This window comes from Enhydra lutris, unplaced genomic scaffold, assembly GCF_002288905.1.
Source record: "Enhydra lutris kenyoni isolate GAN:26980312 unplaced genomic scaffold, ASM228890v2 scaffoldscaffold2, whole genome shotgun sequence".
NCBI classification, from domain to species: Eukaryota; Metazoa; Chordata; class Mammalia; order Carnivora; family Mustelidae; genus Enhydra; species Enhydra lutris.
In genome coordinates this window covers 43,634,615-43,661,297 of record NW_019154086.1, presented here as the reverse complement: position 1 = coordinate 43,661,297, position 26,683 = coordinate 43,634,615, and positions in this window count along the sequence as shown.

The window sequence follows — 26,683 nt, the reverse complement described above, 5'->3', positions numbered from 1 at the left end:
GTGGAGACTTTATGGGTTTTTATATATAGTATCATGTCACCTATAAATATTAAGTTATATTTTTCTTCCTTTACAATCTGTATGCCTTTTCTTTCTTTCTCTTACCAAATTGCTGTGGCTAGAATTTCCAATACCATGTGAATAAAAGTGGCAAAAGTAGACATCTTCTCTTGTTTTGGCTCCTAGAGGAAAACCTTTCCACTTTTCACCATTGAGTATTGTATTAGCTGTGGGTTTGTCATATATGGCCTTTATTATGGTGAGCTACATTCCTTCTATATCCACTTTGGTAAGAATTTTTATCAAATGGATATTGAGTTTTGTCAGATGTTTTCTCTGCTTCTATGAAGATGATAATATGATTTTTATCCTTTATTTTGTTAATGTGGTTTATCACATTGATTGATTTGCAGATATTGAACCCTGCTTGTACCCTTGGTATAAATCCTTCTTTATCATGATATCTGATCTTTTTATTGTATCGTTGAATTCAGTTTGTTAATATATGGGTGAGGATCTTTACATCTAAGTTTTAAGGTATATTTTCCTATAATTTTCTTTTCTTATAGTGCCTTTCTCTGATGTTGGTATCAGAGTAATGCTAGCCTCATAGACTGAGTTTCAAAAGTATTCCTTCCTCTTTGGTTTTTTGGAATAGTTTGAAAAGATTGGGGATTAACTCTAATTTAAATGTTTGGTAGAATTCGCCTGTGAAGGCGTCTGGTCCTGATCTAAAATACTGACCAAGTATTTTGGTTATTGATTTTGTTTCATTGCTAATAATCAATCTATTCATATTTTTTATTTCTTCCTGATTCTGTCTCAAAAGACTATATGTTTCTAGAAATTTATCCTTTTGTTTTGTTTTATTTTTGGATTTATCCAGTTTGTTGGTATATAATTGTTCATAGTAGTCTCTTATAATCCTTTGTATTTTTGTGTTAATAAGTTGTAAGTTCTCTTTCATTTTTTATTTTATTTATTTAGGCCCTTTCTCTTTTTTTTCCTGACATGTCTACCTAAGGGTTATCTTTTGTATATCTTTCCAAAGAACCAGCTTTTAGTCTCATTGATAATTTCTTTAATTCTTTATTTAATTTTTTTCCACTGTGCTCTTTATTATTTTCTTCCTTCTACTAACTTGGACTTTGTTCTTCTTTTCCTAGTTCTTTTAGGTACAGGGTCAGATTGTTTGAGATTTTTCCTTTTTCTCAAAATGGACCTGTATCACTATAAACTTCTCTCTTAGAACTGCTTTTACTGTGCCCCAAAGATCTTGGGACATTGTGTTTTTATTTTCACTTATTTTAAGTTAATTTTTGAATTCCTCCTTGACTTCTTCATTGACTCATTGGTTGTTTAGTAGCGTGCTGTTTAGTCTCCATAGATTTCTGTGTTTTTTCCAGTTTTCTTCTTGTAATTGAGTTCTAGTGTCATATACTGATCTGATCAGAAAAGATGATTGATATGATTTCAGTCATCTTACTGACACTTGTTTGGTGGCCAACCATGTGATCTGTCCTGGAGAATGCTCCATGTTCTCTTGAGAAGAATGCGTATTCCACTGGTTTTGGATTGGATATTCTGAATGTATTTATTAAGTTGGTCTGATATGTAATCTGTGCCTAACTATATCTAGTCTAATGTGGTATTTAAGGTAAATGTTTCTTTACCAATTTTCTGTCTGGATAATCTATCCATTGACACCAATGTGTTGTTAAAGTCCCCATTTATTATTGTATTACTGTCAATGTTTCCCTTTCTGTCTGTTTAATATTTACTTTTAATGTATTTGGTGTTCCTATGTTTCATGAATAAGTATTTACAAGTTTTATATCTCCTTGTTGGATTGATCCTTTTATTATTACATGTTTCCCTTCTTTGTTTCTTGCTACAGTATTTATTCTTAAGTTTGTTTTGTCTGGTATAAAGTATTGCTACCCATCATTCTTCTCATTTCTGTTTGCATGAAATATCTTTTCCATCCCTTTACTTTCAGTCTGTGTGTGTTTTTAGATCTGAAGTGAATCACTTTTAGAGAGCATATAGATTTCTTTATTCACTCAACACCCTGTGTTTTTTGATTGGAACATTTAGTCCCTTTTCATTTAATTATCAACAGTTACGTATTTATTGTGATTTTGTTAAGATTTTAATTTTCAGGGGCATCCGGGTAGCTCAGTTGCTTAAGCCTCTGACTCTTGATTTTGGGTCAGGTCATGATCTTGGGGTCATGCGATTGAGCCCTGCATCAAGCTTTGCACTTGGGGGTCTTTTTGAGATTCTCTCTCTTCCTCTCACTCTCCCCCCACTCTTTCTCTCTTTAAAATAAATAAATAAATAAATCTTCAAGAAGTTTTTAATTTTCATATGTGAGTACCTAGCAAATGCTATAAATTTTAGATTTGGTGAGAATTAAAACATTTTATATAAATTATGGTCATGTTATCCATGTATCTAATATGGAAAATGAAGCTATATATAAAGAGTGTTTGTATTTGTAAAAGCAATAGAAAATGACTTTATTCATACAAATTTCATTTTTTCTAATCAGATTTACTCTAGACACATATATTTATTCTGTACCAGGAATAATTCACTTCTCTAACATATATTAAGTGTGTTAAAGATGTTTATGGTCCCATGAGGTGAAACTTTAAAGGAGAATAAAGTAGCTACAGATATTTTCTTTTACTTATACTACATTTTGAAGCATTAGAGTATTTGTATGTATCTTAAGAGGAGATGTATCCTTGTTTTTTCAGAGTGAAATGGTATTCCACTTCATTTACTCAACACATGAATGTACCAGGCAGGCTTCATGCTAGATTACTGGAAAACAAAGATATCTATCTATGTCTATCTACTCTACTTTCCTCTGAGTTGTTTATGAATAGGTACATAAGTTTAAAAAATATATAGGGCTTAGGTACCAATACAATAAATTGGGAATTTTGGAGGAATGTAGTTAGAACAAGTGATCCAGTAGAAATTATTTCGTGGAGTCCTTCAGGAATGTTGAGTTTACCAGATATGCAGGTAGAAGGAATCTAATCTAGAAAGAGAAACAGGTGTGTATCAGTTCAAGGGATGAGATGCTGAAATCGTGAACTTAAGGAAGATGAAAAAAAAAACTACTGATGTAAGGAAAGATATATGAGAGACACAGTGTTCTGGGGAAGAGTTTGGTTTATCTTAAAAGCCATAGAAGCTAGTGAATTGTTTTAAACAGGAAAGTGGTTTGTTCTTTGCATCCCCCCCCCCAAAAAAAACAAAACAAACAAACAAAAAAAACACCTCTTCACATACAGAGGAAAAAATCAGTGAGAAAGGACTATGACTGAAATTAGGAAAATCAGTTAGAAGGCTATTACAAAATTAAGGAAAAAAATGATGAATGTTGAAACATAGGTGTTGTCCAAAGGACTTGAGAAACAGGGAAACATTTGAGAGATATGAAGGATGGAGAATGATCTAATCACTTTGAAAGATTTTATGTGCAGGTTGAGAGAAAGTAATGATAAAAAGTCTCTCATATTCCTGGCTTGGGAGACTGGGTGATTGGTGTTGCTGTTCCTTTAGATATAGAAAATATAAATAAGAATAGAGTAAGTATGGAAAAAGATAAAGTAAAAATGAGTTTAGCACCAGACATGTTGAATTCAGAGTACCTGTGGGACTTTGGAGTGCTGATGTGGATTATGATGTGATAAACGCCTTGCTAACAGATCATAAACTCAAATTTATTATTTGAAAGCAGTCTCTTCCATAATAATTTAATCATAAATGTATGCTTGTTCAGACCCTTTAGTATGCCACGTTCAAGCAGTTAAGCACTAATGCCTCCTCTGTATCAATGCATGATTATATTTGCAGTTAGATTCTATAAGAGAAAAGTTCATTTTCTTATTCTGAGTTTAGATTCAATCATTGAAGAAGTTGTTCATTTTCCTAGTCATTTCCCAAAACTCTAATTTCTGATTATAATTAATGAAATAGAAAACTGGCAGAAGGGATTTTTTATGCATGATTTTCCCAAATGGTTACCTGACTTGGAGGAATTTTAGGGAGATACTGTATCTCTGTTGGGCCAAGATGAACATATTAATTCAAAGTAATATATCAACTGTTGAGTTTTACATAACATTTATACTCAGAAAAATGTGTCTGCTTCACTTATATGCAGTTTTCCCCATGCAGTCCTTACTGTCTAATAAAGAAGCCCCACACCTGGGCTGAAATCTTTTTCTTTTTTTTTTTTTTAAGATTTTAAATTATTTATTCGAGAGAGAGTAAGACAGGGAGGGAGAGAGAGAGAGAGAAAGCATGAGCATGGGAGAGGGGAGAGGGAGAGAGAGAAGCAGGCTCCCACTGAGCAAAGAGCCTGATATGGGACTCAATTCCAGGAACCGGGGATCATGACCTGAGCCAAAGGCAGACACTTAACCAAGTGAGCCACCCAGGTGACCCATGGGCTGAAATCTTTAGACTATTTTGATGGCTTGCATTTCTGTCTTGGTTGTAACTCCACAAGCAATATGGAATTAGCTATAGGATATATGCATTCATACACATGCTGGTTCTTTTGGAATGTCTTCTATTGCATAAGACAAAAGAACTAGGGGTACCATTAACCCATGTTGTGTAGACCTCCTTTAAACCTTATTAATCTTCTTATCAACAGATGGGAGACATCTTGCCAAGATAATTTCCTTTCACTATCTGTCTCCCTTCTCTCAAAACCAAAAGCAGCATTATACTGCAGAAAGCAGATATGAATTAAATGAGATACTTACATACATAAAAATGCTCATACATAAATAAGAAGGAATCTGCTGTCAATGTGTAGTGTCCATTCATTTGAAAATATATACTAAGCCCCTATCTCAATTCAAACACTATGTTAGACTGCACTGTATACAAAAGCAGGCATGATTCTTGCTTTCCAGCAGCTAATACTAAGTACAGTAGGAAATATAAGCATTGATTTAAAACAAGATGTTCATCAGTACATAAACCATCATATCTTTTAATTTTTCCTTTGTTGACATCTCCCTGAGACCTATCAAGTTTAGCTTATAATGTCAAACAAGTAGCCTTTTATTTCAGGGAAATCTTGAGTATGAGAAAAGCCACAATTCCATAGACTTCTTTTTGCTATAGCTGTTTTGGGAATACATTATTTGTTTTAAAACAATTTGTCTGGATCAAAGTAATTGAAAAAGACTATAAATAAAAAGAAAACAGTGTGTGGAATAAAAAGTATTTTTCAATTCCTTTGTGCCATTTGTGTTTTGTTTAATTTTTATCTTCTGAAGAAATTTTGTTAATACTATATAGAAAGATATAATCATATATTTTAGATGTACTATAATATTTTTACTCATTTTTCAGACCTAAAAATTATCATTCATTTTCATTTAGTTCTGTCTGTTGCATTTACTTGCTGGTATTTAACTCATTTGAAATCTTTTATTTCTGACAAAAATTATATTGTCAGAATACAAATTTTCAGAACAGATATAATTAGTGGAAATTTTGACATTTTAAAAAGTTGAATGAAGTCAAAATATTTTTTCCAGAAAAGCAAATGTCTCCAAGAATAAATATAAATTAATCTTCTGAACCAGAAACTAGAAAAATGAATAAATTCTTCTTGAAAACATTTAAAAAATATATACAATTGTGTTATTTTACATAACTATTAGACAAAAAAAAAAACAAGAGTAAAATAAATATGCTAAAAAGTCTATTTAAATGTTTTTAAAAAAGGAATAATAGGACTTCTGGTTCCTGGTTCCACATTTTAGGACCTTAGAAGTCACTACATAGCCAACAACCAAAAATTGAAAAAATTGAAAAATCAACAACTATTTTGGGATCCATAAGAAATGAGTACATTAAAGGGCAACCGGAATACAGTAAGCAACTCGATGCCCAAAATCTTAGGTGGAATGGATCAAGACCTTGGAGAACACAACTTGCCAAAACTCACACAAGAAGAACTAGAAATCTGGATAAGCCTTTATCTATTAAGAATTGAATCAATAAATAATAACTTTCTAAAAGAGAAAACACCAATCCCAGTTGGGTTCGCTGGTGAATTCTATCAAACATGTAAGGAAGAAATTACACTAATTCTCTGCAATCTATTTCAGAAGATAGAAATAATGGAAGTACCACTTAACTTAGTTTAAGAGGCCAGTATTACCTTATTAGCAAAACCAAAGGCATTACAAGAAAAAGACCAGTATCTTTCATGAACATAGATGCAAAAGTCCCCAACAAAATATAAGCATATTAAACCAACAGTGTATAAAAAGAATTATATATTATGACCAAGTAGGATTTAACCCATGTAGGCAAGACTGGATCAACATTTCAAAACTGATTAATGCAATTCATCACATCAATAAGCTAAAAAAGAAGAATCATGTGATCTTATCAATAGATGCAGAGAAGGCACTGACAAAATTCAGGAGCCATTCATGATAGAAACTCAGTAAACTAAGAATAAAGGGAACGTCTGCAACTTGATAGAGAGTAACTACAAAAATCCACCACTAACATCATACTTAATGATAAAAAACTTGAAGCCTTCCCATTAAATCAGGTACAAAGCAAGGATGTCCCCTCCTTTTCAACATCATAGTGGAAGTACCAACTAATGCAATAAGACAAAGGGAATAAAACATATACAGATTGAAAAAGAAGACCTAAAACTATCTTTGTTCACAGACCTGATCAGCTATAGAAAATGTAGAAAATCTGAAAGAATTGACAAACTCCCATAACCAATAAACAGTTACAGCAATAAGAATAGGATTGTAGGATACACTGTTAGTATACAAAAATTAATCACTTTTCTATAAACCAACAATCAAGTTGTAATCTGAAATTAAAATCACAAATGTTATTTACATTGGGTCCCCCCAAAATGAAATACTTCAATATAAATCCAACAAAATGTATATAAGATCTATATAGGGAAAACTACAAAACTGGATGTCAAATAACTAAATGGAGAGATAGTTCTTGGTCGTGGATAGGAAGACTCAATATTGTTAAGATATCAGTTCTTCCCAACTTGAATAATAGAGTCAGTGCAATTTCAATAAAATAACTGGTAAATTATATTGTGGACCTTAACAAAAATTATAAAATTTATCTGGAGAGGCAAAGACCCACAAATAGCCAAACCCCAAACAGCCAACTTTGAGGAACAAAGTTAGTGGGCTGACAGTATCCAACTTTGTTACTTCTTATAAAACAACAGTAATCAAGACAGTGTGGTATTAACAAAAAAAGACAAATAGATCAATGAAACATAATAGAGATCCAAGAAATAGGTCTTTGTAAATACAGTCAGCTGATCTTTAATAATGTAAAGACAACACAATGAAGAAAGCTCATCTTTTCAACAAATAGTGCTGGAACAACTGGACATCCACATGCAAAGAAATGAAGTTAGACAGACTTACACCCTTCACATAACTTAACTCAAAATAAATTATGGTAATAAATGTCAAATCCCAAAGTATAAAACTCCTAGAAGGTAACATAGGAGAAAACTTGGATGGCCTTGGGTGTGGTGATGTCCAATTAGATATAATACCCAAGATACAATCTGTGAAAGAATTAATTGATAATCTGAACTTTATTAAAATAAAAAGAAAACTTCTGCTCTGTGAAAGACAATGTCAAATGAATGTAAGAGAAGACAAGCAACAGACTGGGAAAATACATTTGCAAAAGGCACACTTGTTAAAGGACTATTATCTAAAATATGCAGAGAATTTATACAATTCAGGAGTCAGAAAGCAAAGAACTCAATTACAAAGTAGGTCAAAATCTTTAATACATACCTCACCAAAGAAGATACACAGATGGTAAATAAGCATGTGAAAAGATGCCCCATCTCATATGACATCAGGGAAACACAAATTAAAATAATAATGAGACGCTACTACATGCCTATGGCTAAAATCCAGAACCCTCACAACACCAAATGCTGGGGACCATGTAGAGCCACAGGAACTCTCATTCATTGGTGGTGGGGATACAAAATGACACAGCCATTTTGGAAGACATTTTGATCATTTCATATAAAACAAAACATATTCTTAGCATATGATATAGCAATGGTGGTCCTTCATATTTATCCAAAAGAATTAAAAACTTATTTCTACACAAAAATGTGCACATGGATATTTAGAGCAGCTTTGTTCATAATTGTCAAAACTTGGAAGCACTAAAGATATTTTTCAGTGAGTAGATAAAGAAACTGGTAAATATAGTCAATCCAGTGCTAAAGAGAAATCAGTTATCAAGCTATGAAAAGACATGGAAGAATCTTAAATGTGTATTACTAACTGAAAGAAGCCATTCTGCAAAGGCTACGTACTGTATGATTCCAACTATCTAATATTCTAGAGAAGGAACAACTATGGATATAGATTTTTTAAAAAATCAGTGGTTGCCAATACTTTGGCATGGGATTTGGGAGTGGTTGTTGAGGGATGAACAGGCAAAACACAAAGGAATTTTAGGGCCCGGGAAATGACTCTGGATCATACTATAATGACATGTCATACATTTGTCTAAACCCAACAGTGAACCTTAATGTGAACTATGGACTTTGGATGATTATAATATGACAACATAAGTTCATCATCAATGAACTTATAATGGTGATAAATTAATGGTAACAAATGTACCACTTCTAGAGGAGATGTTGATAATGAGGAAAGGCTAAATATACAGGGGGGCAGGGGATAAACAGGAAATCTCTGTACCTTCCCCTCAATTTTGTTGTGAACTTTAAACTGCTCTCAAAAAATATAGTCTTAAAAATAATAAAAAATTATTTGTGGTATACAGAATTTATCAATTCATGAAAAAATGTATCTTTTTTTTTTTTTTTCAATAAATCCATTTGGAGTTGGCCACAGTTGTTTCCTTGATTACAAAAAAAAAGTTCCAAATGTAGTAGACATCTTTCTCTCCCATAAGTTACTCTCATCTTTGGCTTGTTTTCAAAATATCTTGAGAGTTATTGTTGCTTTTGCCCGTACCTCTTACATAAGTATCTGATGTAGCAGCAACTTGGAGATAAACTGCTTTGCTTAGAGTCTGAAAATTACTTAGTCCTATATACATTTCACCTAGAACAAACTCTTCAATTTTTGTAGCATATATGTGCCATATTTTTTGGTTTTTACCCTTAATTCAGATATTTTTAAATTGTGTTTTCTGTCAGTCCTTTCCTTAGCTTTTGTTCAGGGTGACTTGGAATGAAACTGGTGGTGGAGGGGAGTGATATCTACGTTCACACTGCTCTTCTTCCCTTGAAAACTTCTGCTTGTCCTTGATGGAGAGTATTACATCAAATTGAAGAGCCAACAGTGCACAAAAAGCAATTTAGTGCAATGTTGAAAGCCAGTCTAAATTTGATTTTTAAAGTATCATATGCTCTAGAAAGCCTTCCCAAAATTTGGCAGCTGGGTAAGTGTCCTTTATCAGTTTGCAAACAGTATTGTGTGTGTGTGTTTGAATACATGTGTATGTGCATGTGTGTTTGCATGTGTGTAACTGAATTTACTATATTACATTTATAATTATACTTTATTAGACCGTGAGCACCCTGGAGGTAAGGAATACATATAAGTAACATTAAAATCCCCAAGACCTGGAAAGAGCAGAGATGTCCATCGACAGATAATGGATAAAGATGTGGTATTATATACAATAAAATATTACTTAGCCATCAGGAAGGATGAATACCTACCCTTTACATCAACATGGATGGAACTGGAGGGTATTATGCTGAGTGAAATAAGTCAATCAGAAAAAGACAATTATCATATGATTTCACTCATATGTGGAATATAATAAATAGGGCAGAGGACTGAGGGGGAAGGGAGGGAAACAGAATGGGAAGTCATCAGAGAGAGAGAAACCATAAGAGATACTTAACTACAGGAAACAAACTGATGGTTGCTGGAGGTGGGTGGGAGGATGGGGTAATTGGGTGGTGGGCATTAAGGAGGGCACGTGATATTATGAGCAGTGGGTGTTTTTATATGAAGCTATAACTTAGTGAACACCATGCCTGAAACTAATGATGTACTATCAGTTGGCTAATTGAATTTAAATAAAAAAATAAAAATTAAAAAAAAATCCCCAAGAGCTGATTTAATACTTGAAATAGAATATTTTCAGTGTATATTAGTTGAACTAATTAAGGTGAATTTTATACATATGAGTATACATAGCATTCCTTCTCAGTATGAAATATTATCACAGATTCATTCATAAAGCATATGAATTTATTTCCTGTGTAGATAATTGTCCATGTCTTTGCTTGTGTAACATGATAATATTCAGTAGGAGAACACATTAGATTTGAAGTATGATATGAATATACCACTTGACTAACATACTTTTGAACAATATCTTAATAAGGGACATGGGGTACATTATTATTTTGCACTAGTATTTAGTTTTGCAATTGCTAGATTATGTTTGTCTATGTTACCTACATATAATGATCTGTATTTGAAACTTGTTTTAAATCAGAATTTAATGATACTAAATACCATTAACAAATTTTCTAGAATAAGCTTCTCAAAGGCAGATCGATTTGAATATTATTTAAAAATACCTCATTGAGGAAACCTGGGTGGCTCTGTCAGTTAAGCATCTGCCTTCCACTCAGGTCATGATCCCAGGGTCCTGGGATCAAGCCCCACATTGGGCTCCCTGCTCGGTGGGAAGCCTGCTTTTCCTTCTGTCTGCCACTCTCTCATTTTCTCTTTCTAACAAATAAATAAATAAAATCTTTAAAAAAATAAAAATAATAAAAATACCTCATGGATGATTAATGTGTACTGATATTTAAAACTAATTACATAATTATGTTTCCAAATGCTGATATCATGCTAAAATCATAATGACTCTAACTAGAAATGGCTTTCTAGGTTATTTTCACATACTATTGAATAAGAAAATCAGAAAAAGGTTTTAGTTGATTTAGTAGCTAACAAATCAGGGTGAATTTAATCTGATACCCACAACCAATATAAAATTGGATTTGTCTATTTTCTAATATGATACCAAAAGCCATCTTAAAATAGCCGTGAAAGAACCTATGACATTGGTGGTAAAAGGATTCAATGTCTACCAGAGTAGGCATAAAAGCAGCCTCCGTACAGCTACGAAGTTGTCCTAAAAATTAATGCAGAAAGTATAGATAAATTGGATTAGAATGGGAATAAGATATGTGTGACTATAATAATTAAGGCCTAGTCACATAATATAAGTTGTCAAAATGGCCTTTATTGCTACTTATGCTGTTAATTTGAGGCTTAAAATACATGTAATTTCAGTGGTAAAGAAATAACTGAATTCTGATTGCTACAACCCTGCTATCCTCCTTATGTTTTCTGCTATGTGTGAGAACAGATGTAGTTAGAGCAGCAGCCTCAAATATTTCTTGACTAGTCACTGTTTAGAAGGGCCTCTGGTAGTGATTTGAATTATAAAGAATTTAGAATCTATAGAAAAAAAACCCAAGCACACATAAGACATAAATGGCAAGAGTACTCAGGATTGGTAAAAATAATGATCCAGTCAGATTAATAATAATGTTAGGGAACTTTATAGAGACCATAACCATTTATTCCTAAGCTTTGGAAAGGATTTGTTATAGAACTTAAATAATAAAAAATATCTGCCATTATTGACTATTATGATATGTAATAGCATTTTGTTAACCAACTGTTCCATAAAGTAGTTCTTGCTATTCCCATTTTATCCCCAAGAAACCAAGTAACTTGTATAGGAGACATACAGCTAATAAATGTTAGAGTTAGAATTTGAATTCAGAACTTATGGATTCTAAACCCCAAGTCCTTTCCATCATACCATGCTGACTGCTAATATCCCCTCAAAGACAATTTTCTGTATTTAAATGTTGGAGTTTCATTTGGGAAAGATAATACAACTTTCAAATAATGAAGAATTATGACAGAATAGGTAAAAGATGAGGCCTTAAAAATGAACAAGTCAATCTCCTAGACATATCATTATAACCACTGCTTAGATAACCTTTTTTCCATTGTGCATCATCTGACCCTAGTTGGAATGGACAGTGTATCAGCTTAAAATTGTATTTGGCTGCAAATAACAAAGACCAGAAATAACACTGGCTTCAATATGATAAAAGTTTCTCTCTTGCTCGCTGTTCTTGCTCTATCACTCTTTCTTCTCCCTATATCTTTCTTTGTCTCACTCTTGTATTGGAAGACTAGAATGTATAGTGCAGAGCTATGTTGACTCTATGTGATGATTCAATAAAGTGCCCAATTTTTTTCTCTCTTTCTATTTTGCCATTCTTTGCATGGGTCCTCCATCTTTAGGATCACCTCCTGATCCAGAATAACTGACAGACCTCTAGTCATCAAAGCTGCATTTCAGAGAACCAGCAGGAATAAAAGAAGGTGTACCTGATAGCTCTGGCTGCTTCTAAAAGAGCTTTCTCCTAAACCTACCCACCAACTTCCTCTTATTTCTTCTTAGTCATTCCCAGCTGCATGGGAGACTGGGAACTGTAGTTCTTTAGCTATGAAGATTGTTACTTAGAGTGCTACCTGCTTTTGTGACTAAGGAAGAGGGAAAAACAGGATTGAGTGGCAGTTGGGGCCCCAAGCACTAAAGTAACAAAGCAGTGAATGTATTCCAGACATACACTAGTAGCTTGACTCTCTTGTTAGGGTTAATTGGGAGTTTGTGGAATCCCCAATGGGAGAGTTTCAAAGGAAAAACTGGGTGATCTAGTAATTTGTGCAGTTCAGGTGAAAAATTTGGTTAAACTCTTATGATGTGCTGTGTCACAAAGCCTTCTGTCTGCTTACATTTTCTCTCAGCCCATCAGAAGGAATTAACTTAATCAGCAGTACAAGATCAAACTGTATTATGTATTTGATTTTATATTCTAAGCAACTTTCCATCAATTTAAAAGCCATTTTCATGATAAATCATCAGAATCATGTCTATATTTTCATGGTCAATGTTTTATTTTTATAATTCACATTCATAAATATATAATATATGACATTCACATGCCCTGATAACATTTAGATATTATGTCCCTCAGGAAACATTTCAAATGACACAGTTCACAGTATGGAGAAAAACTCTGGTAACTCAAGTTTAAGATTGCCTCTATAGTTTTCTTTGGAACTAAATTTACTCCTTAGTAGGAATGTGTGTGTATGTGTATGTGTGTGTGTCTCACAGGAAAGCAGTGTAGTACTGTAGAAAGAGCATGAACTTTAAATCCCATCTCAGACCATTATTTACTTGTTATTTGATTTTGTACAAGTTCTATAAACTCCCTGAACCACATTGTTAATTGTAAAATTATGATATTTGTGCATAGATAGCCCTGCAAACCTCTGTAGTGTGGTATATTTAAGAAATTCTTACTCCCTAATTAGCAGCCTACCAACAACTCAGTGTTCCTCTGTTAACTCAAGGTAAACCAAGTTCCCAGAATTGGGCACCTGCTTTTTCAAGTCCCTAGTTCAGAGATGGAACATATGTACCCAAGGTGTGAGTCTGTCTGGTTGAGCACATTCTGTGGGATGGAATCAGCACATTGAGTTTCTGTGACTAATTCTTATTGTCCTGCAATCTGGACACAGCAGAGTCTCTATAAACTGAATTTGTCCTCAGGCTAGCCCTTTAAGTCCTAGGAAAGGAACAAGTTGTGAGGACATGAAAACCAAACCAAACCAAACCAAAACAAAACCTGCTGCTAGGCTACATCTTGTAACACAGAAACTCTTGTTTGGGGATCTGTTAAAAACACTGTCACTGGGGCACCTGGGTGGCTCAGTGGGTTAAGCCGCTGCCTTCAGCTCAGGTCATGATCTCAGGGTCCTGGGATCGAGTCCCGCATCGGGCTCTCTGCTCAGCAGGGAGCCTGCTTCCCTCTCTCTCTCTCTCTCTGCCTGCCTCTCCGTCTACTTGTGATCTCTCTCTGTCAAATAAATAAATAAAATCTTTAAAAGACAAAACAAAACAAAACAAAACAAAAACACTGTCACTGAGTGGGGAAAAATGCATTATCTCAGTTTTGCTATAAACTATACTTGCATCTTTTGTCTCCCAAATGCTAACTTGAAGAGTTGGAAGCTGATGTGGAATTGCTGCTGTGCTCACCATGAAAAGTAGAACTACCAAGCAAAACAAGTGATCATCCCTAATGGTGGGAAGTTACGCTATGTGCTTATTCCCACCATGCCCAACTCAGCTGAGATGGCTTCTGACAGAGAACTGCTCAGTAGACTATTAGCAGGAACTTCAGTTCCTGATGCCTGAGTGTGAAAACCATGGGAATGGAATACCTAAAAGTCACTCTTCCAGAGCCTTCCAGAAATACATACAGGGGAGGAAGGACAATACAAGAGATTAAGAATCCTCAAATTAAGCAGATGTAGATTTTGAGTCCACAAAATTTGGCCATATATTTATGGTAACTAACTCATTTATATTTACCCTTGTATTCTAAGTCTAGCAACCTGGTCTCTGTCTTATTCACCGTATACGATACTACACATTAATGATATTCTCAGCTGAGAAAGGTAAAGGTAAATCCTGATTGCTTGTACTATAAGTCAACAAATGGAGTAGGATTCTCCTATGGAGCACTAGTCATGTGTTGGGGCCTGAGACTAGATATCATGGGGCAAAACAAGTCGATTTAGACTATGAATCAGAAAACACATGTAGAGAATAGGTTGCCAAATCCAGTATGGTCAACTGAGAAGCTATAATAGTCAGGAAATCAACTTTGAGTTTACAAATCCAAGAACTCCTTTGGACAAGAGAAACTACATATTGGGTAAAAAAGCAGGAGGTTGAGAGACAGTTAATGTGGTAAACAAATATGAAGTAATCAGTTACAAGGCAGAAGATAAATGGACAGATATGGCCATCTTTTATTCGCTTACTCTGACCATAAGTAGGAAAAATTCAAATGGCATGGCTGGATTTTGTAAACAGCCTATGAGCCTGAGGCTAGGATCTACCTAGAATCCTACTTCTTTAATTTTAAGATCCTATGTAGATATTGCCAGTCCTTTAGGATGCTGGAGTGTTGTAACTTGAGACCCAAGACCAATTTACCCTAATAATTAACTGCAGCAGATTTCCTTATTTAATGGCAACCATTTCCCATTTGCCTGAAATTTTCTTTGGCCAGATTCTACTTGGATTTGTTTTACCTATCTAATGGCGTCTCATATAACCCCTGCTGAGATTCTCTGAAGATAGCCAAGGTTTGCCTGTATTGTATGTATTATTAATGGATGCAGAATCTGCCTTTAAGTACCTGTTCCTTGGTAGCAATACATATAAATTCCATGTCCATCTTCTTAAATGGTCAAGTAAGAACATTTGCTGAGAGTCTGTTTTCTTCTAGTCTACTGGATATTAGGATAATGTAAATAATTGTCAATTAACCTGCTAGCCGCCAGACAAAAAGTCTTAGCCATAATAGATACTTTGTTCCAAAGAGCAAGTATGATTCAAAATGAATTTGGGGTCTTAGCTTAAAGGAGTGGGGAATAAAACAAGACTAAAATATAAGTTTGCATGCCATGAAAAGGCTCAGGACTTAGGGTCCCACTGACGGTAACCATTTAATTTGGTAAAGTATTAGAGAATGTGCCATCTTTTTAGGTTTCTGTGCATATGCCATATGGTAGTGATTGGACAGCCCTGTTGCTCAGCCATATGACAGAATCTCTTCTCCAACCCTTGTCTGGAGTTGAACAGTGCTTCTAGGATTTTTCACCTCTTCTTAGATGATTTCCCCAGGATCAGATCTGTGGCTATATCAGACACTCCTGGGCTCTTGAATTTGCATCCAAAGCCATCCTTTTAAATTCAGTTCTGTCAGTCATCTCACCTCCAAAAACAGGAGCTAATCTAGAATGAGATTTGAGAGAACATTAACTTCGTAGAAAAATATTTGTGGTTTACAGTCACTCCTATCCAGATTAAAGGACTATCTTCTCAGCTGGGGTTTTCTTCAGAACCCCCACTTCTCTTCTTTCTGAGTTTCAAATTAAGGGCTATGTTTTATACAAAACCTTGTTCAGAGTCTCATTATGCCAATAAACGAGACAGGTGAACTGGTTTAGCTAGAGTCTCCCACCAGTAATTGTGTAGGATCACTATGGTCCAGGATCTGGCCCTCAATTTTCCAGGTTGAGGAAAGTAATTGTATGATTGTAGTATTTCAGATTCTGGGAGATAAACTCACAGCAATGTACTAGACGAAAATGACACATTATTAGCTCACTTGACTCAAGAACTAGGGCTGTTCCACTGCAAAGAGCTCTTCTCTTTGCCACTCCAGAGACAAAATTATAAATCTGAAGGTGTCATTATAAGTGTGGAACAGGACAAGGGATGCTGGATGTGCTCAAGGTATTTTTATCAAATTATGAGACATGGGTGACTTACTATGATTCATCTTTAAAATGTTCATGATAAAATAACTAATATTGGTCTCTGGGAATCAGCCATTAAAATTATTGCCTGAACAATAGGAAATAATTTAATTCTCCTTCTTTTAAGTTTTTTATTCCAGATCTCTCTTAAATTGTATGAGAAAAGTTGTGGCAGCACCACTCTTCACCCATGCACTTGAATATGGTAGAGTTTTGGGGTGACACTCATGTCTTCTTGGTTAAAACCAGGAGATATTTATGTCACAATACATTTACAAACCTTCCCTTTGGATGCATACTTATGTTCAGGATGTATACTTGCCTGAAGCTGCTCCCAATTCCTGAAGATAAACATTATAAGAAGGAAAAAGGAAATGAACATGACAAGAAGGAAAACAATAGGTGAGGGAGACTTTCAAATCGATTTATTCACTCTTCGTGTACTTAGTTTTTATTTCTAAAGGTAGTTTGACCTGAAGTTTAAAGTGTATAGGCCTCAGGTCTCAAAAAGAAAACGTAATGCTCCAGCAGTTTTAGAAATATCCTTTCCTCAGTGGCTTTTCAGCACATGTTAAACTCTGAAGCCAAATATTTTAATCCAAGCCCTGGGTTATTTTTTAGAAAGTGCATAATCTATGCAGTCTCAAATTTCTTTTTGGGTAAAAAGAAGAATTTATTTAAAAAATTTCAGATAACAAAACATTAAACTAACAAACACCTTATAAATAACAACCTGACTTATAGAAGGACCCATCACTGTACATACATCATAGGATTCTACAAAATGCTGGATAGTCTTATGTGCTCCAACTCTGTAGCAGGGATTTAAAAGCTTTTCTTACTTGATTAGGTAGGTACATTTTGAAAAAATATCAGTTATTTTTCCAACCAAGGGTGATTATTTAGATATATTTTAAGCATACAAATTTTTCTAGTTAGATCTATTTTCATTGAGATGAAAATGTTGGCAGCTTATAAGTAAATGACTTAGATATGCCAGGTGCACTGATAATTTATCGTGAAGTAGCAGTGTTTGCTACCTTTGTGCAATTATTTTTTATGAGATTTGAGAAAGTTGACACATTAAGTATTAGATATAAATCTAAGCATTTTCTGTACACTTTTGCATTCTTACAGTTTTGATGATTGGCCTTATTTAAATATGAGCCGCCTGAGGAATAGTAGTGCACATATATCTTGACAAACACAATCAGAAACCTTATTTCATTAACTCCACCTGTCCTTGAACATTAAACTGTTTCCATTTACCAAAGAGTTACGTTAATCTGAATTACCTTATGTGAGGTTTTCCCAGGGTACACTTTACATTTTTTGTGCATTATTCGTATAATCCTGGTTATATTCTCAAATTACAGGGATGAACACACAGTGTTCCCTTACATGATTAGTTGGGTGTTAATACCTAGCACTTATGAAGAGCAGAAGATTTGAGATTTTATTCTGCTTTTAAGCTAACAAGTTATCCTGCCACAGTTTCTTGGATGTTGGAGAAGACATGACGCTCTTGGGTCAGAGACAAAGGACTTGAGCTTCCTGTTTGCTGCAGTTCCCCTTGCCTCCAAGTCCCACAAAAACATATAGAATGTTCCAAGTGGCTGTTACACACACAATGATTCTGCATTACTGTTAAGGAAGTTTAAACTTAGACCACTCAAGTGTTTTATAAAGCGAACCTGCCCGAACTTTTCCCTGGAGGGCCACATTGTCTTTGTTATACTGGGCTATAAACACACCTGTGCTCTTTTCTGGAGAAAGTTACTATCTCTGTGTTCCAAGGTTGTTCCTTATACAAACATCCTTGAAAAATAACCTGGAATGAAAAAAAAAAAAAAAAATATGTCCATGCCTCTGCTTGCAAGATGTGCAGAAAAACAAGAGACTCAGAACAATTGCTTCCCAACTATACTTTATAGAGATATAGTTTATGGTACCTAATGAAAAAAAGGGTTCTTAACAAATTAAGACTGTTTATTTTAGATATAACACTGAGAGATTAAATATTCAAATGGACAATGACCAGACCATATGTGAAAATTGAACTCTCTGTGGCCCCTAACCTCTGCAACAGCCAGGCCTGGAAGCCAAACAACAACCTCTGTATAAATCAGCCCCAAACAGACAGGACCTAATCAATGATTGCCAACTTTCCTTTTGCCTCCCTACTTCCAACTCAAAACAAATAATGAAAACCCAATATTTACCCCAAATCAATCACGCAAGATGCCTCACTTATAGTTAGCAAGCTTTCAACTCTCCACTGCCAGCAACCTCTGGTTGGCTATACCTAAGCCTTTCCTCTTTCTCCACTGTAAACCATTCCTACTTCCTGTCTGGTCCCTTTGCCAAACACATGTGATAGGACTCATTCTCTTGTTCTAATAAGCTCAAATTTCTTCTGTGTACATTTTAGTGGTCTTCATTTATTTCCACAATATACATATTTAAACAAATATAAAAATGAGAACTAGATCCAACAACAGTTTAATTTCTGCAGAAGAGACTAAATTTAGACATTATGTCTGTGTGTGTGAGTGTTGAAAGATCTGAATTGGAGTTCAGAGAAATATTCAGTTTAAGTGGTATAATCTTTGTGGGCTTGTGTGTGTTTTTGATGCAGTATGAGTGCTCAATGTTAATGAAAACAAAAATCTCATAGTTTCCTTAAATTATAGATTGGTCTTTGGGAACTTACAGAATCCATGTAGCTAGAGATACTGTGTATCACTTTTTAAAATCCCTCTACCATATAAATATTTAAAATCTATTAAAAGTTGTATTGCTTTTATAACCTTACTGCCCATGAAATGGTTTAGATGAGATAACCTTCTACACTGTGGTTCTTCCGTGCAAAGGAAGAAGGAAGTTTGTAAACAGTATCTGGCCTTATCAGTATTGGTGACATTTTGCAGCAAACGAAGAGCACTTATAAAATGTGCAAACTGAAAGGTAAGAGACAGCAAGATTAGAAAAAAAAAATATGCAAGAACCATATGATCCTCTCAATAGATGCAGAAAAAGCCTTTGACAAAGTACAGCATCCTTTCTTAATTAAAACTCTTCACAGTGTAGGGATAGAGGGAACATACCAACATCATAACAGCCATAGGTGAAAATCCCACAGTGAATATCATTCTCAATGAGGAAAAACTGAGAACTTACCCTAAGGTCAGGAATATGGTAGGGATATCCACTATCACCACTGTTGTTTGACATAGTACCGGAAGTCCTAGTCTCAGCAATCAGACAACAAAAAGAAATAAAAGGCATCCAAATTGGCAAAAAAAGAAGTCGAACTCTCACTCTTTGCAGATGACATGATACTCTGTGGAAAACCTAAAAGGCACCATCCAAAAATTGCTGGAACTTATACAGGAAGTCAGAAAAGTGGCAGGATATAAAATCAATGCACAGAAATCAGTTGCATTTCTATAGGCAAACAATGAGACAGAAGAAAAAGAAATTAAATAGTCAATTCCATTTACAATTGCACCCAAAACCATAACATACATAGGAAAAAACCTAACCAAAGAGGCAAGAGATCTGTACTCTAAATACTACATAGCACTCATGAAAGTAATTAAGGAAGACACAAAAAATGGAGAAGTGTTCCATGGTCATGGGTTAGAAGAATAAATATTATGAAAATGACTATGCTTCCCAGAGCAATCTACACATTCAATGCAATCCCTATCAAAATACCATCAACTTTTTTCACAGAACTGGAAAAAATAATCCTAAAATTTGTGTGGAGCCAGAAAAGACCCCTAATAGCCAAAGGAATGTTTAAAAAGAAAACCAAAACTAGTGGCATCACTTAAAGCTCTATAACAAGACTATAATCATCAAGACAGTATGGTACTGAAACAAAAACAGACACATAGATCAATGGAACAGAATAGAGAGCCTAGAAATGGACCCTCAAATCTAAAGTCAACTAATCTTTGACAAAGCAGGAAAGAATGTCCAATGGAAAAAAGACAGTCTCTTTGAAAAATGGTGTTGGGAAAATTGGACGGCCACATGCAGAAGAATGAAATGACCATTTCCTTATACCACAAAAATAGAGTCAAAATGGATGGAAGACCTCAATGTGAGACAGAAATCCATCAAAATCCTAGAGGAGAACAAGCAGCATCCTCTTTGACCTTGGCTGCAGCAATTTCTTGCTAGACATGTCTCCAAAGGCGTGGGGAAAAAAGGCAAAAATAAACTATTGGGACTTCATCAAGATAAAATGCTTTCCACAGTAAAGGAAATAGTCAACAAAACCAAAAGACAACTGACAAAATGGGAAAAGATATTTGCAAATGACATCAGAGAAAGGGCTAGTATCCAAAATCCATAAAGAACTTATCAAACTCAACACCCAAAGAACAAATAATCCAATCAAGAAATGGGCAGAAGACATGAACAGATATTTCTGCAAAGAAGACATACAAATGGCCAAGAAACACATGAAAAAGTGCTCAACATCACTCATCATCAGAGAAATACAAATCAAAACCACAATGAGATACCATGTTGCATCAGTCAGAATGGCTCAAATTAACAAGTCAGGAAATAACTGATGTTGGTGAGGATGCAGAGAAAGGGGAACCCTCCTCCACTGTTGTTGGGAATGTAAGCTGGTGCAGCCACTCTGGAAAACAGTATGGAGGTTCTTCAGAAAGTTGAAGATATAGCTACTCTACCACTGAGCAATGGCAATACTGGGTATTTGCCCCCAAAATACAAATGTAGTGATCTGAAGGGGTACCTGCACCCCAATGTTTAAAGCCCAGATGTCCATCAACAGATGAATGGATAAAGAAGATGTGGTATATATACAATGGCTATCAAAAAATGAAATCTTGTTATTTGCCACAACGTGGATGAAGCTAGAGGGTATTATGCTAAGCAAATAATAAGTCAATCAGAGAAAGACAATTATATGAGCTCACTGAAATGTAGAATTTAAGAAACAAAACAGAGGATCATAGGGAAAGAGGAAAAAATAAAACAAGACAAAACCAGAGAGGGAGATAAACCATAAGAGACTGTTAATCATAGGAAACAAACTGAGGGTTGCTGGAGGTGAGGGAGGATGGCGGGAAGGGGTAACTGGGGAATGGATGTTAAGGAGGACATGTGACATAATGAGCACTTGGTATTATATAAGACTGTTGAATCACAGACCTGTACCTCTGAAACCCATAATACATTATATGTTAATTAATTGAATTAAAATTTTAAAAAAGAAAAATAATATGCCATTATGGAAAGACCAGAGAAATTTGATACAGAACTTGCCGCTCTTTTTAATTTTGGTTGTGCCTGGCAATATTAGGTATTCAAGCCTATTTGTTGAATAAATGTGAGAATATTTTTAGAGGAAGAGTTGTGAACTCAACTTGTTCTTGTAGCATTGAACACTTAGGGGCAAGGGGGTGGCACATGGCTGGGTATTAGCAACTTATCTGTATCCTCTTGACTTCTTTATGTAGTTTAGTGAAGATTTCATAGCTATCAATATGGTCACCACTAGGGGCGCCTGAGTGGCTCAGTCAGTTAAGGATCTGCCTTTGGCTCAGGTCAAGATGCCAGGGTCCTGGGGATCAAGCCCTGCATTAAGCTCCCTACTCAGTGGGGAGTCTGCTTTTCCCTCTGTTCCAACCTCTCCCCACCCCTCTTGCATGTGCGCTCTTTCTCTCTCACAAAAATAAATAAAATCTTAAAAAAAAAAGGTCACTTTTAAGCACAAAAACAGATAGCTTCACTCTGTCATTTATAAATGTTCCCACCCCCAGGGAAAAATCTTCGTGGGAAAGTAAAAGATACCAAAATAATTGGGCTAATTATAGTCTTGGACTAATGGCATTCTAGCTATGCAGTGACTGAAAGTGGAAGGAAGAAGATTAGAATGGCTCTTGGTCATGCTTCAGAAAACCTTAAGAAATGATAGATTTTTTCAAGAGCCATCTCTATAGCATATCTGACATGTGATTATCAGCTTTAGACTCCCTGTTCAGAAAGCTCATTCACTGTAAAGCAGTCCATTTCATTTTCAAAAGTTTTAAATATCAAAAAAAATATCTGCCTAATAAGACAAAACGGGCCATCCTCTAATATCCACGCCTGTTCTGGCAATCTGGGTAAATACAACCATTCTTTAAAAATATTAAAAAGAAAAAATGTGATGGGCCTCCCGCATATTTTACTAAGTTTCAGAATAAGCATACACTATTATCTTGATTGGTCTCTTTGATACCCTCTTCCAAATCTCCAAGCATTCAGATTGTCTTCATCGGGATTGCATTTATTTGTAGGCATGCTTTGAAAGGACAGTGCTTGCTACAACTGGATGTAATTCTCCAGAGTGAACTAATTAATTTACCACTTAATGGGACCACTATCCCTCTTGATATGAACGTTCCACTGAGTACGTATATATTAGCATTTTGAGCTGTGAACAAGTAATAGTCCAGGTTTATCTGTTAAGGTAGGTCATTTGTTCCATATTTATGCAGTTAACCTTTTAAATCTGCACCTTGAAATTAGGCTTTTTCAGATTATGTATCATTTTATTTTTTCTAAATCCTGACTTCTGTGGTCAGTGTCTCCTGTCACTTCCTTATTTTCCTATAAATTGTTTATAAAAATGTAGAAAATAATAGGGCATGAGTATCGCTCTGATACACCACCTCATGAGCAGTACTAACCCATCACATCCCACTCCTCCTCCAGTTAGCTCACATGGAGAGAACAGGGGCATGTGATTGGAACCCCATAGTTGAAATTTGGAAGGAGAAAGGTGTTCTGCAAAAAAAGGATATATGTACATTTCCTAGAACATGGAAAGAGTACTTCTATAAACTAACAGACCAAAGAATTCTATATCTAGTCTAGGTTCTGAAAAGCATGGTGATATGTCAAGATGAGGTAGATGGTATTGAGTTTGGGGTAATACAATGAGTTCAGCATAATTCACATTGAGTTTTAGTACAATTTTATATCTAAGTCTTCTAGGAATTGGGTCTATAGAATTGGTAACATTGTGAAACTTAACCCAAAGCTATATATTAAGAGTCCCAAGGCGGTGCCTGTGTGGCTCAATTGGTTGAACATCCAACTCTTGATTTCAGCTGAAGTCATGATCTCAGGGTCCTGAAATCAAGCTCCATGTTGGGCTTTGCACTGCGTAGGGAGCCTGCTTAAGATCCTCTCTCTCTCCCTCTCCCTCTGCCCCCTGCCTCTCTACCCTTCTCAAAAGAAAAAAAGAAAAGAGTCATCAATATGGAAGTGATGACTGGCCTGTAGGAGTGAGTGAGATCAGAGAGAGGATGTGGGTAGAGAAAGTTAACAGAAGTGATTTCATTTGAGGAGAATCCTGAGAAACAATGCCCTGGTGCTGATTATGGATAGCCCACGAGGGAACTGGACTTAGATATATAGGAAAAGACTTAAAGGATGCCTCCCCCTGGCTCTTCTGGAATAACATCCCACAGTGCCCCTCTTGTAGTCTGGGCCTTGCATCCCAGGCCAAAGTTGGCTCTGTTTCTGTACTAGGGCAGTCCTTGAAATTGACCTGAAATATACCTACTGTGAATCTAGGGTAGATTTTGTTTTCACACAGTTTTATTTCCCCTTGGTTCTGTGTTATAAAGAAGGAAAAAAAAAAGCTTTCTTGAACAAATGAGAGTATAGAATATAGGATATAAACTAAGAAGATAAAAAGAAAAGTTAAAAAAACAATCAATTTACTGATATAACATGCTGAGAGAATAAAAGTACTTATTTTTGAACTTCTGAAAGGATTCACTGCTGATTCAAAATCTTGTTCTAGAGTAATAAAAGTCCAAGCGACCAGATAAAAATGCTAATTAAATTGGCTTTTAGCTCCAGCACTGTGCAGTTTAGGATAATTACTGGCCATTCTCTGTCACATCAAATGAATGAGGCTTAACCTTTAGATTATCAGAGGAAAATCAACATTCTTAGAAACCTGCCGCAGGTTCTCTTTTACTTTTTTGATGAGTCATCATCAAAGAACTTTTGTTTGATCTCTTGCAGGATGCTCAGTGGCATCTGTCATTTAGCTGCCTTTTTTCTTTTCCTTTTTTGAAAATAATTAATTAATTGATTTTAATAATGGCATTGGACCTACAGGTGGGGACGGGCAAAGGCTTGCTGGTTATTTGTGATACTGTGGCTGCCTCTGGTTGGTGTTGCATTTGGGACTTTCTCTGGGGCAACGCAAGTGGATGCTTCCTTTAACTGATTGATTTTGCTTAGTGAAGAGTTTAAACGTCTTAAAGATTGATAAAATCAAGCAGTGCTTTTGGTGTCTTGGGGAAGCAGGTAAACTGGGACTCAAGTAATCCAAGGGGTTATGAGCCAGCTAGACCTGTTGGTTGCACCAAAATGAACTTACATCCTATTCTGTGAAAACAGACCTTATTGTAATTTCAAATGTATTGAAACAGTCGTGGTCTAAATCATGCCTAAGGTGTTTTTAATGCTTAATGTTTGCATCTCATTTTAAGTTAAGTTGAATGTGGTATTAGGTAGTTTCCAGAGAAAACCTTGGTTTCAACTCCTTCTGGCGATACTGCGATTTGGGAACCAACTTGAGTACCAGTGAGAACAAACCCTGTCTTACACTTATCTACTCCCTCTCACCTTATTTCAATTTCCCTAATACACCAAACTTTTGTCTGAGATACCACTAACCTCAGGCTGTTCTGACGAGCAACCTCATGACCTTTTGAAATAGCAACATCCTGAGAAACTTTTAGGTTTTCACGATCTTTCTTTCTTTCTTTTTTTTTTTTTAAGATTTTATTTATTATTTGACATAGAGAGAGAGATCACAGGTTGGCAGAGAGGCAGGCAGAGAGAGAGGGGGAGGCAGGCTCCCTGCTGAGCGGAAAGCCCTATGCGGGGCTTGATCCCAGGACCCTGAGACCATGACCTGAGCTGAAAGCAGAGGCCTTACTTAACCCACTGAGCCACCTAGGCACCCTGATCACAATCTTTCTTGCACAGGGCTATCTCCTGTCTCACTCTTGAATTCTTGTGTAAATGGAAGTTATCATCAATCTGTACTTTAGATTCTAGACCATAAACTGTTATTCTTCACTTCAGAATCAGACCTCAAGCATCAGGCACAATACTTTGGTGAGACCGAAATGTGCTTCTGACTCACAGCAAACCGTACTTCAAATCGAAAGAATATGTATTCAGTAAAGCTGCATCCAAATTAAGCTCAGAACTTGCAAACCACTGAAATCACTGTTTGATACCTCTAGGCCAGCTGTTCACTAGCAATCCATCCACTCCAGCAAAGACACTGTCTCCACAGCCTTCTCTCTTTCGCTTTTCACTCTCCCCACCCCTTCCCTGTCCCTCTTTCTTTCTTTCTTCCTTTCTTTCTTTCTTTCTTTCTTTTTTCTTTCTTTCTTTCTTTCTTTCTTTCTTTCTTTCTTTCTTTCTTTTCTTTCTCTGAGGCCTGCTCCACACACCACGGTGGAATCACACCTATGCAGCACTCTTCTGCTGCTTTGAGATCTAAGCCATACTCTCCCTCCAGAAAGCACGTCAGCATTAATGTGAATTAAGGGAAATTAGGAAAACTTCAGTGACTGTCTAATTTGTAAAGAGCAAAGTATTTCAGAATTGTCGCTTGTATCTATGCTAACAGTGCCTCCTGAATAATGTAAGCCTTGTCACTAGATGACAGTGTGGCTCCTGAGGATGATACATCCAGCCACTCTAGCCCAACCCCCTGAAAGCATCCTTAATTCCTCCCACTTCATCTGCCTCCATTTTTCAGCCTCGTAGCTAGCTTTCCCTTCAACACGTAGCTTCCCCCATCAAAGGCCACCACTCTCACCCTTGCCTTCGTGTCTTTTACCTGAGGCACTGTGACGTCCTCCTCCTGGGGCTTCTCACTTCCTTTCTCACTGGGCAATAGCCCATTCTCCACATAGCAGTAAGACTGATCTTGTAAAGACTAATATCAGTTTAGACATTCCTAAATAAAACCACAGAATTAAACCCTTACATCTCCCCATGTGTTCACATAGCTGGTATCTGCCTATCTCTCAGGTGTAATTCTGTAGCTTCTCCCCTTCTCTTGCTGGGACCCAGCTGCCCCATTC